Source organism: Ipomoea triloba, chromosome 2 (assembly GCF_003576645.1).
Source record: "Ipomoea triloba cultivar NCNSP0323 chromosome 2, ASM357664v1".
Lineage (NCBI taxonomy): Eukaryota > Viridiplantae > Streptophyta > Magnoliopsida > Solanales > Convolvulaceae > Ipomoea > Ipomoea triloba.
The window spans coordinates 9350568-9365991 of record NC_044917.1 but is presented as its reverse complement, the minus strand read 5'-3'; positions in this window follow the sequence as shown (position 1 = coordinate 9365991).

Genomic DNA, 15424 nt, shown 5'->3' with positions numbered 1-15424 from the left:
TAACTGGTATAGTAGCATATGAATGATGTCTAATTTGGATAACTATTTATAGAGTGCTTGCGGCATACTGTGCATGTCATGTGCTTTTTTTTTTCTTTTTTTTTTTCCAATAAAAAACTTACTTATATTTCAAGTCATAAGCTACGCAATCATACTAGTTAATATTTAATAAAATACATGCTAAATATTTTGAAAATATACAAATGATGATAGGTTGGAAAAATAGCATAAATTGACATTTTAAGTGGTAATTTTGATGTAAAATTTTGAATGTGATCTACTTTTAATTTGGATCGGGTCAAAGTCAATTTGGATTCTCGTCCTTGAGACGGGTATGGTCACTTTGAAAATATAATACTTATTCTAAAAAAGAGAAAGTGTAATATTTTTTTTTGGTAAATCCACCGGGTCTTTTTCCGTCCGTCTAAAGGTCCGGGTTGTTGGCCAGTGGAATCGTCACTTCTATGATTAGAGCTCGGGTTCTCCCAAAATTATTCCCCACAAAGAGAACTCACTTGCCACTTAAGCTACTCCATTGGGTTAGGAAAAGTACGTGTAATATACTTTTGTAGAAAAATATAATACTTTTATATTAGTATTACATTTTTTCTTATAAATAACAATTTCAATATAAGTATTATATTTTCATCCTGACCTGACCTGTCTCACAGATATAAGTCTCGGATAAAAGTCACTCTAACTAAATATCATACATAAAATTTAGAATAATTCTACACTTATGTTTACTTTTTATTTCGTTTTTTATTTTTTAATAACATGGTACATTTGATGCAGAAAAAAGTGGAACCACCATTTCTTTTTTCTTTTTTTCTTTTTTTTTTTTTGGGTTTCGTTTCCCCAGTGAACTAAGAAAGAGTGAAAGACTAATGATCATGTCACACGATCAAAAATTTTCACCAAAATTCTTTGTCATCTAATATGGCATAATAAGTAGATTCATTTTTCTAATACAAGATAAATTCAGCCAATTCATAACAATTAATAAATAAAAAGAATTTTATTATCACATTATTAAATGATAAAACATTTTATCAAAAAAATTTAATTTGATCCCTATAACTCTATCCTATTGCAAAAATAATACTGAATAAACCAATTACTTCCCTAAAATTAGTAATTGGTAAAACCTACTTAACATTTGATCGCTACGGTTGTAGGGATAAATGAGTTGATAAATCGAATTTTACTATGACATATAAATAAAAATCTAGGGTTTTCATTTTAGAAAATATAAACTCTAACGGACGAAAGAATGAAACAAGGGAAATTCAAGTCGTATATACAACATATTTTTCTTAAAATCAATTTGCTACATCCCGATGGTGCTAAGAGCTAGCATTGTAGCGTCAGTCGCAAAGAATAAAATAGATTACAGTAATATAATTGAGCACTCAAGTTATATTACTCTCAATGAACTAGAACAACATGAGAGCATGCACTTCAAAATTTATCGGAAGTCTTGGTATAAATTTTTAAGAATAAAGATTGATTTTCGTGAAAGAGATAGGAAAATCCAGATTTTGAAGTTCTTCAAAAACAGTTAGAAACCAATCTGCCAACACCAAGTATTTATAGGAGATGGTGAAATAATTAAATTAGCAATTAACAATGACATTAATATATGAAATAAATTCATATTTGTAACCTTCATAACTAACAATTTAATATGGAATTAAACACGGCAGTTACAAACGTTAATTCTTAAGATTAAATCGAATTAATTCATATGAATTAGAATTAACGCTTTTAGAACGGTACTCTGAAAAGTACATTTGAAAAGTACACTCGGCAAGTTACAATCTGAAAAGCAAAAAATTCACTTTTCGGTATCTACTTCTTTGTTTGACTGAGAAGTAGCTGCTACCACATAAGCACATTCCACTATAAGGTGGAATTTCCACTAAGTAGTGGAGGCAGCATTCCACCTCACGGCATCAAGAACAAACCCTTATTGGGGATGCTCTAAGCCCAAAAGGGGTTTATTGTTGGATTTGTTTTTAGGTGGAGGAGAGAATGTTGGAGAGATAAGAAATTGAACTTTTTGGCAAAAAGGGTCAAATAGACCCTCCAACTTTACCTAAAAAGTGAATTACACCATCAAACTTTTTAAAGTTGCAATTAGGTACATAAACATATCAATTTAAATCATCAATATAATGTTCAATTACATGTTAGTGACCTGTAATACTAGGTCACTCAAATTTCAACAGTTCTTCGGCAACAAAAATCGACCACGGAGAACAAGGCGTGCCGAAGAAGGCGTACCCTTCTCCAAAGAATAGAGATGGTGACTAACCAGTCGCCATCGCTGTTGACGGAGAAGGCAACTAACCAATCGCCTTCTCCAGTCGATTGGAGATGATGACTGGTCGCCATCTCCCAGGGACGGAGAAGGTGACCATTACTAGTCGCCTTCTCCGTCCTGGGAGATGTCAGCCACTTTGGTCTCCATCTCCAGTTGACGGAGATGGCGACCAAAATGGTCGCCTTCTCCATCGATGGAGATGGCGCCCAAAATGATCGCCTTCTCCATCGATGGAGATAGAAACTGGTTAGTCACCATGTCCTAGGGAAGGAGAAAGCGACCGTTACCAATAGACTTTTCCACTTTGGGAGATGACAACCAAAATGGTAGCCTTCTTCATCAACGGAGAAGGCGACCAAACTGGTCGCCATCTCCCAGAACGGAGAAGACGATTGGTAATGGTCGCCTTCTCCATCCCTTGGAGATGGCAGCTATCTCCAGTTGACGGAGATAGCGACCAACCAGTTGCCATCTCCAATCGACGGGAGGAGGTGATTGGTCAGTCGTCGGAGAAGGGTATGCCTTCTTCGGCGCGCCTTGTTCTCTGTGGTTGATTTTTGTTGTTGGACATCTGCCAGAATTTGAGTGACCTGGTCACTAACAGGTAATTGGGTCTTGTCTGTCTTGATAAACTAAATTGACATATTTATGTACCTAGCTAATTGCAACTTTAAAAAGTTTGAAGGTCTAATTGACTTTTAAAGTAAAGTTCGAGAGCCTATTTGACCATTTTCCCAATTTTTAGGGAAGTGACTTTTTTTTGGTTTTTTTTTTTTTTTTTTTGTGGGACTCACATGTAAGGGGAAAAAAAAAAGTGGCGCGCACTAGCAGTGCCTAACGGGTACATGCATTGCATATACACACTAGGCGTGTTAATAGACAATTTTTGTTTGTACATATTTTTGTTTTCTCTAATTTCTTTTTTTTCTCCCCTTCCGCTTCCTCTCTTTCCTAATTGGGAAATGACTTGCAAAATTTAGCCTGCATGGGCAGCTCAACTGGTTACAGGGGTAAAATTTGGGAGAAGAGACCAAGGATCAAGTCTCACTAGCGACAGTGTGGGAGCAACTTATGGACGGTTAATGATGCTCTAAAGGGTCTTAAATTTGAGTTTCAATTATATAATAAATTTTACCGCTCTCACTAACGCATTATATACTAAGGTGTGTACTTATAATCTCTCATCCAGTTGAGGTACCATGATTTACATCCTCCCAGAAGCAGTACCATCATGATTTACATCCTCCCAGAAGCTTTACCGGAGCATGGGGGACCTTTTGGGAGAAGACTTACAAAATTTATGGACGGTTGATGATGCTCTAAAGGGTCTTAAATTTGAATTTCAATTATATAATAAATTTTACCGCTCTCACTAACGCATTATATACTAAGGTGTGTACTTATAATCTCTCATTGGATGGAGCAAATGAAGGAACATTTCTCAAATTATACCATGGATCAAGGTCCATCTTGCACCGTAAATCTTAGTCTAAAACAACATTCAAATTATGTTTCTGCAGTTAACATTTTATATAACTATAAATAACCTGAAGATGCATGATATATTAATTGTAATGAGTACATAATTTATTTATTAACTAAAAGTACATAATAGATTAACTATATCTACATAGGCGGTGTTTGGAAATTAGTTGTTAATTGATAACTAATAGCTGATTAGTTTAGATGATAGTTGATTGTGTTAGTTGGTTTAACCAGCTGATAATATTTGTTGGTGATATAAAAGTGTTTGGTAAATTTATTAATTACTCTTAACTGAGTGCACGTAAAATGACATATAATTGCATAAGTGTATTGTGCTATTTACTTAACTATTAAAGTATGTTTTATAATTTACTGTTATCGTTGTATTGTATTATTATCTATTGTTTTTATTTTATTATTAATATTGTTAAAATTATAAAGAAATACTTCTTAATTAATAATAATTCAATATTAAAAATATAATTTCAAATAAAAATATAATAAATAGTAATTCAACATAATGGTTAACATAATTGTGTTTGTGTGTGGCATAGGCAAATTCATTTCAGATGTCCGGTGTTATGCGCTTCTAGTGATATTAAAAATGTAAATTTGAAGAAAAAATGAATAAGTATAAACATCACAATAACCAACAACTATTAAGGGTAATTTAGACTTTTAAAACGAAAACGCAAAAAAATTGATATCAATGAGCTACTCAAAGTAAGTCTTTTCATTCTTTTCAAAAAAAAAAAAAAAAAAGTAAGCCTTTTCATTTTTAACTTATTGGCATTAATAAGTTAAGTCAAATAGTTGTTTACTAAACCCTCAGGGTGTGTTTGGTTCGCACGTGAGAATCGGAATTGGAATGAGAATCAAATGTTTGGTAATGATAATGAGTTTTGGTAAAAGTATTTTGCATGGTAGTATGGTAGAATTGGATTGATTATCAATATTGTTGGTTGGTTATGTATTATCCTATAATGGGAATAAAAGTTTTAAAAAAACAAAAAAAAAATCACAACAATTTTTTCTAATATAAAGACATCCAAAGCACCAATATGAACAAAAATAAAATAAAAAAAAATCTAAAAGCATTAATCCAAACTTAAAAATCAAATTACCAATTATGAGGATGATTAATGGAATGAAACCCTTAGGGAATGAATTTTCTAATTAAAGGGGTAATCAAATCTCATATAGTAGTGTTCTAAAAACCTATCAACAAAACAACTTATTACTTTGATTCTCATTCTTGATAGCTAAACCCATGAATAAAAAAAACACCATCATAATAGTTGTTTGACCAGTCAAACAAGTTAAGATAAACTATTTTCCAAACACCCCCATAATCTAGACATGGTCCACTTATGAGGTGTTTGGTTAACATAAATTGCAATTCAGTTACAATGAAATTCAGCGGAGCTAAAAACTACAATGTTTGATTGGATGAAGTTGCAATTCCCTCATTTTGTTGAATTGCAATTCATGTATCCCCTAAGAATTAGAATTCAGCACATCTAGAAAAAAAAATTACTAAATTGCCCTTTTATTATTATTATTATTATTAAAAAGCATTTTTAGTCTTTATATCATTTCTTCCCTTCTCATTCTCAATATTTTTATTTCTCCCTACTAAATAGCGTAATTTAAATTTCTACTTTACACACTTCTTTTCCCACCAAATTACAATTTCTTCCCTCCTTAATTTCTTCATTTCAACCCGACGCCAATACGTCATGTAATTGGGGTAGGCTGTGGGCATGTCACATGTGGCATTTGGGCCTCGTTTTGCTAGGCGTCGAAACGTGTCACGTAATAGACAAATGGAAGAAGAAATACACATGGAATGGGTGGCCCGCCCTCCAACATTATAGGGACTAGGGACGACTAAACACTAACTGAATTAGTTACAGGCATAGTACATCCTTTAAGATTAAGGGCTATACCCTCCTCTTCGCTCAACACGTCGTGGTATAAGGCAACGAAAAGGCTTGGACGGTGGCCCTTCTTACAACATTATTGTAGTTTGGTATTATACTCCCGATCGCATCGCACACCAGATTCGTCGGTACAATGTCATGTGTAACAGGAAAATAAGTCACATTCCACAATATTTACTTTGCTAAATGAAATGATTTTTGCCACATTCATGAGTTTAAAATTTAAATAGGAAAAAAAAAAGAAAAAAAAAAAGACACTCTTACTACTTCACATTGATTAATTGTGCTCATTTTTTTTCTTAAATGTTATACAGTATTTTGTCTATAAAAAGTAAAATTTATTATTTCAACCAGAAAGGATGGTAGATGTGGAAATTATGATGACTCAACCTCTTAGATATAAGGATCAGTGTTTGGTGTCCACAAAAAAACTTGCTACATTGAATATAACTCTCACATTGTAGGCATTCGTTCTCAATCATGCATCTTTGTGCATAATGTACTACTTGAGTAATTATGAGCTACCCGTGTGGGTTATAAAGTATATCTTCAACTGTAAAAGATTGTATATACTTTACGAAGCTATACATACAATATATATAAAGGGGATAGGGGGTGGGGGAAGGGGGTAGCTGCTCCCACTATGGATTTGTTCTTGACTATGAAATACCTTAGTATACAACAAGTTAATTGCATGTATATTTTTAAGATGTTTCTCCAGATATTTGTAGATGCAAATATATCTATTAGGAGAAGTTATATCGAAGTTACGACAATTTAAAAACTCTAACTTTCAAAAGATATAATAATATCTCAGTCATGGGAAAATATAATTAATGTTAATCATGCATGTAGTAGATATTTCTTCGTAATAAAAATGTATTCATGTAAGGTACTAAGATAAACCATTGTATTTTTTCTCCCAAAGGTCGAATCCCCAACTCCAATGACCCTCCCGTCCAGACCCGACAAAGCATCTAAGAGGATGTAAATCATGGTAACTCAACTGAACACAAAGGCGCGCTCGCACAAGGAGTCTTTCTCACTTTGAGAGGTTACCTTCACACTACCGCTGGTAAGACTCGATTCTTAATCTTTCCTCCCAAACTTCACTCCTGTAACCAATTAAGCTGTCCTCACGGGGAAAGCCCTTGTATTTGGCATAGCAATTGGGGCAGCAAAAAATCCAAACCGGCCAGTAGTATTAGTCAGTAGGATACAATTCATGTGATGAGATCAAGAATTATTTTCCATAACCTAGCAGTACAAAACATGTGTCTACACCATATGTATTTGGCAAGAAGCTCCCTGCCTTTTCATCATCACTTTCTTGTCGTTTGTTGCGAAAATTGAATTATGGGAGGATACATCATACATATTCCATGTTGTGTATGTTGTGCTTAATTTGCACATTTTAAATTGAAAATGATATATCAGACTTTTATAGAATAAAAGTTCTTTGTAAAATAATAAAAGTTGTAAATCACTCTTTGTTTTTAGATGAATTAAAACATGATACGTAAGTATGGAGCAAAAATTAAGAGTACGAATTGTATTACTCTTTGGTAAGATTAGTTGTAAGTAATTTTAGTTGATAATGCAACACTTTCCAATGAAAATATAATATTTGTTCACTAAAAAAACTAATACTTTCTAGTGATCATGTAATACTTTTCAAGTAAAACTAATAATTTATGGTAAAAATATAATACTTTCGAGAAGAAATATTATTATTTTTTAATGAAATTTTAAAGGAAAATGCAATACATTTGAATAAAAATGTAATATTTTTTAGTGAACATGTAGTACCTTTTAGTGGATATGCAATACTTTTTTAGTGAAAACTTACCGCACGTTTGGTTCACGGAATGAATTTTGAGGTAATAGGAATGATATTCCATAAGGAATGGAATAGGCAAGGAATTGAATAGAAATTGTATTCTGTTGTTTGGTTCGCAGAAGGAATAGACTTTAGGAATTATATTACAGTGTTTGGTTGGTTTAAGGAATAGAAATGAAATATGTTTTAAAAGACATAAATACCCTTATGTAGTAGTAGTAGTTGTAGTAGTAGTAATAATAATAATAATAATAATAATAATATCTTCAAAAAAAATTATAATAATAATAATAATGTTATTATTAATATTAATATTATTATTATGTAATCATAAAATAAAACTTATAATAATATTAATAACAATAATAAGAAAAAAGGAATAATAATTTAAGGAGCCTTAATTGCTCTTAGTTACAAATTTTTTTATATAAATAATATATATATATATATATATATATATATATATATGTGTGTGTGTGTGTGTGTGTGTGTGTGTGTGTGTGTGTGTGTGTGTGTGTGTGTGTGGGGTTGCGGCGTGGTGCCGCAGCCGCAATAATTATTATATAATTAAAATAAAAATTCATAAAAGAAGAATTCAATCTGCGTGTGATGACAGAGAGGTGATGCGATGAATTCAATCTGTAAAAATGATTTTAGGTTTAAAAAATGGTAAAAAAGAAATTATAATAAAATACCTATTCCTAAGAGTTCAGGAATAGGTTAATACCAGGGGGCCCCGGGTAATAGCTATTACCCTTGCAACGGAATTGATTTTTTTTTTAAGAAAGAACAAAACACTTTTAGTCATCGACTATTATAATGTTGTCACATGTATTTCTATATATTCTTTTAATTTTGTCAAATTACATCCTTAACTTTATTTCTAGGCCACATTTAGCCCTTCGTTTAAATCTCACCATTAATAAAGAATGCTAACATGTAATTTCATTTAGGGATTAAATGGGGTCACACTTATAATTAAATTATTGAGTTTCTCATTACGGCACAATTATATTGAGAAAATGAGAATTTTGAGCGGTTAATAACATCATTTTAAATGCCATTTAATTTAAATATATTTGTTGGATGAGCGAGGTGAGGATAAAAAAACTATCATGCAACAATAATGCTAGGACCAATGAGGATGTTTACAAAAATAAATAAAATAAAATAAAATCTAAATGTGTAATGACACATAAATTTAGAACCAAAAACAAAAAAAGACTTAACACTTAAAAGACCAAAATGCATTTATATTTAATGCTATTTAAATTGTTTTTGTTGACAGAGTACCAAAAAAGTCATGTCACAGTAATACTATAACCAAAGGTAATATTTTTAAAAAATGATTAAAAGTATACTGACACCAATAAATATAGGACAAAAAATACAATTAACTCAATTAAAGAATGTGGATTGCGTTTTCAACAAAAAATGTGGATTGCTTAATGCGGTTTGGGCAGTAAGTTTGTAATATAAATTTTATTTTTTCTTATTTTCTTTAAATATTCTAAACCCATTTAATGTATATACATTTTGAGATTAATTTGTGTGATGATTTTATACAAATTTTTTGTAATTTTATCGTGTAATTTTATAAATAATATTTTTTAAAAAAATAAAAATTTATCAAATTTAAAATACTTACATATCATCGTTATATATGGCATCATAACACCTCCCTTAAAATATTTGTTTCAAATATACTTTCAGTTTATGTTTGTTTGTACGCCGTTAATGTGGCAATGGAATATCTTGTGACGTCTGCCTGTCGGTGGTCGTAGCTGCCCGTCCAACCAAATCTTTGACAGCAAAATATATAGCTCAATTTGGTATGCGAAGACGAAATAAAATATAAAAATAAAATAAAAATAAAAAGGTCTTGTATGAGCTTATATCATTTTACATTAGACGTGTAACTTTTTAAATTAAAATAAATTCCTATGAAGGATCATGGATGGTAACTTGAACCACAGATGGTAATAATTTAAAAAGTCGAAGAACTACGGAAGACTACAAGTTAATGGGTAATTAATTTGAAAGTCTAATTTAGGACTAAACACGACAAAATTACTATACTCGAAGGATCCTAGATGATATTAACTCTTACAAACATATATAAAAGGGTTCTTACCAATAATTGAAAGGTCATGAGTCCCAACCCTGGATCGTTATACCGTAGACCAGGGTGCACAATGCAGATGAGTTCTGTGTATTCTAGGCAATCATTCTGTGTATTATAGGCAACCGTTCTGTGTATTCATGTTAGTAACACATGTTGTGATGTGTTTGTGCATTCGAATGTTAGGATATACAGAATATTAACACAAAATACACAGAACTCATCCTCCTAACATTCGAATGCACAAACACATCACAACCTATGTTACTAACATGAATACACAGAACGGTTGCCTATAATACACAGAAGATTGACCTACACAAAATATACATAACTCATCATCCTAAACATTCGAATGCACAAACACATCACAACCTGTGTTACTAACATAAATACACAGAACGATTGCCTAGAATACACAGAATGATTGCCTAGAATACACAGAATGACTGCCTAGAATACACAGAAACCATCTCCCTGATCCACAATATAAATTGCCCCCAACCCCAGTGGAGACGAGCTTCAATGGGTTAAGAAAGTAGTTATGAACATAAATTATTTTTCTATTAATGGGTTTTATCTTTTTTACCAATTTTTATTCTTTTTTTTTTAAATATCCCTTCATTCAATTTTCTTCTTCATATATTTAATTAGTATATATGGCTAGAGATTTGTACAAAACTCATCTGATCCCAAACTAAACATACTTGAGGTTTTGCTTTTTGAACAAATAAATGCATCTTAGCCATTTTTGTGTAAAATAATGTCGAATCTTATACTATACATTGCCTTAGTTTTGGGACCATATATTGTCAGCAATTTTTATAAATATTAATTAATTAGTGATTCCAAACCGTCGATCATCACGACGCAATTCAATTAATTAGAAATTTTAAAACGTGTATAATTAGCAATCATATTATGCACAACATAACGTTTATCATGTGCAAAATAATGTATTGTAGTCACAATAACCTTAGTGATTGGTTTTTATATTCCATCCCCATTGTACTCTTCGACAATCTAAAAAAGATACTAAAACAACTCTTAACTTGTTGAATAATTGATAGACTGAAAACATATTTTTTTAATAGAAACATAGTTATATAAAGAATGGAATAGAAAGTCCGGTTGGTAAAATGAGTTAAAATTGGCATTTAAAGTAGTTATTTTGATGTATAATTTTCAGTGGGGTGTATTTCTGATTTTATTGGTTAGGTTAAAGTGAGTTCTAGTTTTCCTAAGCAAAAGATTTAATTTGAGCCTCAGTGGAGCCAATGACCTTGTGGTCTAGTGGCATCTGGTTGCACCCCCTATGTAGAAGGGGACGGGTTCGAGCCTTAGTGACTGCGTGGCTGTCACATTATAACAGAGTCAGTTGGCGTCAGTGGAGTTTACTCCGTGCATATCATCAAGTAATGACTGTAGATTTCACTCAAAACTCACCGTCACACCCCTCGGTGTGAGAATTAAGTCCACTTGAAGGCACATGTAGGAATTATTATAATGATCATGGAAAAGATATCTAAGACTCATTTTCAAAAAAAAAAAAAAAAAAAGATATCTAAGACTCGAATTACAGAAAGATGTTATATAGATAAAACTACATGCCAAAAGTTACTTGTGATTTGTCAAAGGCGATCTGAGCACAGAAAAGCATATATTATATATCAGGAAATTAAAATCATTCCCAACACTTCCCCTCCTCCATTGTCGATCTTTCATTGTTTAAATCTACTTGCATTTCTTCTTCGGAAGAATCAACCTAACTGTACTCGGAGTAGATGCGGAATAAAAGAGTGTTTTTTGGAAGATCCAATAATATAATGCTATTACAAGGAAGAAAATAAATACAAACAAGGCATCATTGACATATGTGTGGCCATTAATTTCCTGATGCCACATGCTACAGATGTCGTCCTTAATAATTCACCTGTCCTAAGACCCTGCGCACATGATTAGGCAGTTGTTATACAGTGGACCATGCACCATGGCTGATACTGTCGTTGTCTTGAACTGATACTGCAGTTGTGTTGAAAAGGAACTGCAGTTACGCGGAACAGATCAAAGGTCGTTTCATTCCTCTGGAGTTGCAGTTATGTTGAACGGATATTGCAGTTGTGTTGAACTGATATTGCAGTTGTGTTGAACGGATGAACGACCTCTGTTCCGCACAATTGCATTTCCCTTTCAACACAGCTGCAGTACCAGTTCAGCACAACTGCAGTATCAGCCATGACCATGATCCACGATGCATTGTGGACCATGGTCCACGGTATAATTTGCGATGATTAGGTGAGCACGTTGATGTTTGGTTATGTATGACTCTATAATAGGAATAAATGTTTTAAAAATACACAAACAAAAAATTAAGACAATTAGTCCTAATATAATGACATCCAAAGCACCAATGTGAACAAAAAAAAAATCAAAACGAAATTCTAAAAACACTAATCCAAAGAGTTAATTCCATTTTTTATCCTAGATTTATAGGTGACAATCTACTTTTAGTCCTTTTTTATTAGAACATCAACTTTTGGTCCTACTATTATTATGACATGACAATTTTTGGTCCTTTACCAACAAATCAGTTTAAATATCGTTAAATACAAAGACATTTTCGTCTTCAATTATGAATATTTTCAAAAAAAAAATATAAAAAATATACCGGTTCAACATACTTTGTATAAAAAAGATTGAAATGTCTTTGTATTTAACAATATTTCAACGATTTTGCTACTGAAGGACTAAAGTTGGTCATGCCACAATAATACTAGGACCAAATGAGAATGTTTTAATAAAAAAGGACTAAAAGTGAATTGTCACCTATAAAATCTAAGACAAAAAATAGAATTAACTCCTAATCCAAACTTAAAAATCAAATTACTAAAAAGATGGAATGATAGTAGTTTTTAATATGTTACCTACAAACACATAATATTATGTGTTTGTAGTTAACAGTTTATGTGTCTGTAGTTAACATATTATATATATTCAATTTATTTATAGGTATATATAAATGACTAACAGTAAATACAGAATATGTCAACTACAAACACATAATCTCTTAAGTTCTATAATACTCCGTATAAGATAGACCTTACTCAATTATTTAATTGCCATATTTTGTTTTTCAACTACTCACATTGGAGATTATGTTTTCCCAGGACCACCTTGGAAATTGATATTCTACATCCATTGCATCACATACATGTTATCTCTAACTTTTAATTTATTTAAAGAGTTAATTTCAAAAATGGTCCTCCGATTATGTTGATTTTCTAAAATTAGTCCCCGACTTTTAATTTGGACAATTTAGGTTCCTTGACTTTCAAATTCTTTCCAATGTTGGTCCTTTCGTCAAATTTTGGTTAAGTTGATGTCAAATGAAGGGGTAAAATTGTCTGTTCATCGGTTTAGTGTATTATTACTCGTATTTCTCATGCCCTATACGGTGTCTCTTCGACTGATATTATATTCATATACATAGCGTATAGGACAGAAGAAATACGAGTATACAAGTGAACGGACAATTTTATCCCTTCATTTGACCTCAATTTAATCAAAATTTGACAAAAGGACCAACATTAGAAAGAATTTGAAAGTCAAGGGACCTAAATTGTCCAAATTAAAAGTCAGGGACTAATTTTAGAAAAGAGAAAATTGAAAGTCAATAACGCTTGGAAACGGCCAATCGAAGAATATTTTAGTGGCCGGAAATAATATGGTATTGTTTCAATAGAATATTTTAGTCATTTGGTGGCCGGAAATAATATGGTAGCTCGCCGGAGAAGAATAAAGAAGTGTGAAATGACTAAAATACCCTCATTATTTTAGGGTTTTGGACTTTCCGAAGACATTTGGCCGCCAATTTGGGCGGAGTGACCAGAATTGATAAAAATTGAATAGTCCTGGTATGCAATTAACAGTTTTGAAAGTCATGGACTGAAATTAACAGAACCCCTATAGTCAGTAGACCAAAATGACAATTTTCTCTTTTAGAAAATCAACATAGTCGGAGGACCATTGCTGGAATTAACTCTTTATTTAAATGTGATCCATCAATTATTTGTTGAGTTGTTTTTTAAATTTGTTATCCCCTATTGTATCTTCTATTGAAACTTATTCATATTATTCCTTTTTAATTAAAATCTTCTTCGTTGCTATTTATCGCAATGAAAATTTTCTTGAATTTCTTTCGCAATAATTTGTTGCTTGTGTGGTTACAGTGTTGCAAAAATCCCACCTAGGCGCTAGGCACCGGTCGACCGCCTAGCGTATCACCTTAAAAGGTGGTCTAGGCGCCTGGCCGGCTAGGCGACCGCTTAGGCCGCCTAAACTCCGCCTAGGCCGCTTAGGCGCTGACCGCCTATGCCTTCGATCTAGGCACCGACTAGGCCGCCTAGTTGGCTGATTAACTATTGTTCTTCTTTTTCTAATGAGTTATTTCACTCAAAATAACATTTTTTTGAGCGAAATAACTCTAAGTACAAACTTTAGATATGTTTTAGGTTAATATTTAATATTTTAGTATTAACTATTAAAGTATTATATAATTTATAATTATTTGTCTTTAAAAAATTAAAAATATTTAAATAAATTTTTAAAAAAATAAAAAATAAAATAAAAAATATACGGGCACCTAGGCGCCAATTAGTCCCCGCCTAGGCGTCCTAGGCGCTAGGTACTCTCCGAGCGCCCGAGGAGCGCCTAGCGATTTTTTCAACCATGCGTGGTTGTGAGGATGAATTTGAGTGTTGCACAGAATTGTGGCTATTTGATAAGGCCCGTTGATGCTCTGTTGATATATATTGGGAAGAGTTTAATTTTCAAGTTTAGGAGATGTAAAATGTTTATAATTGAATACTCACTCCGTCCCAAATTGATTTTCACGTTTACTTTATGCACGCCTTTTAAGAAATTAAAGTAAAGATTCGATTCTTGGCATTGGGTATGCAGTAGTCTTAAATCTCCATGTCAACTGTCTCATCCAAAGAGATGCTATGTGTATGGAATTAGTCATTGTGTTCGACGATGGAAACCCTACGTACACGCAAAAAAAAAAAAAAAAAAAGAGTAAATGCTATGTGTTTTCTAATTACGTCCTCATTGTTCTCACTTTTGTAAATAAAAACAATAAAGAAAGCAAAAGTCATAAGAGTAAATTAAAAAAATATAGAATGATGGTGATGTTTAATTTTGGAAATAGAACAATATTTTGAAACAAACTAAAAATGAAAGTAAGACAGATCAAATGGAACGGGGAATAAATTCTGCATATTACATTCATTTGATGGGAATTCTCGTCTTTGATTTAGAATTTGCTTATTTATTGGAATATTTTTTCAATTATATAATGCAAACATAAAATTAGATGAGAAATTATTTTTTTTACAAAAATGAGAGACTTCTAGCTACATTTTTTACAGCGCTCAAAATGTAAAAATGTATTTATGCTGGTATAAACCTACACTTACTTTCAAAGTGGACAAAAGCTCCTTCGAAACTTATCTTTTAACTCCATTTTTCACTTTTATAGGTAAACTTTAATAAAATTAATTTCTCATTCATCTAATATCCTTTTTTAGTGTATTAATATATTAAATTCATTTCCTTACTTAGAACAATTCGAATCCACTTTAATCCGATCCAAATTGTTAAACCGTATTGAAAACAATACTTCAAAATGACCATTTTAATTTCATTCT